Genomic DNA, 366 nt, shown 5'->3' with positions numbered 1-366 from the left:
CTGCGTTCACATCATTCCTCTGAGTTTGCCCTTGCCAAGGTTATCCCTGACAGTCATGTCAGAAAATACAGGAGGCACAAGTCAGTCCTCAAACTGAATAGCCTTTCTGCAACATGGAGCTGGGATCATCCACCAATGTCAAGGCACCCATGATTGTCCCTGGTGTTCCTGATGTCTCCTCCCTGGCTCCTCTTGTCTGAGCCACTTTGGTCACTTCTTCCTCTTCTATACTCCCAAAGCATAAAACCATGAATATGATTTTTTTAATATGGAATGCTTCACAAATTTGAATGTCATCCTTGTGCAGAGGCCAGGTTAATCTCTGTATCATTCCAGTTTTAGTATGTGTGCTTCTGAAACAAGCAC

The 366-nt window shown here is 44.3% G+C and overlaps 1 non-coding gene across 1 annotated transcript; it reads right to left on the bottom strand.

The window, feature by feature from the left end:
- Nucleotides 1-262: 262 nt before the first annotated feature.
- Nucleotides 263-366, bottom strand: LOC115070368. Its single transcript, XR_003849535.1, has one exon. It is a non-coding gene; the product is annotated as a U6 spliceosomal RNA (small nuclear RNA).

This window comes from Nannospalax galili, unplaced genomic scaffold (genome assembly GCF_000622305.1).
Source record: "Nannospalax galili isolate Female #2095 unplaced genomic scaffold, S.galili_v1.0 scaffold516, whole genome shotgun sequence".
Classification (NCBI taxonomy): domain Eukaryota; kingdom Metazoa; phylum Chordata; class Mammalia; order Rodentia; family Spalacidae; genus Nannospalax; species Nannospalax galili.
The sequence above is the reverse complement of the archived record's forward strand: the minus strand, read 5'-3'. Positions and strand labels throughout refer to the sequence as shown.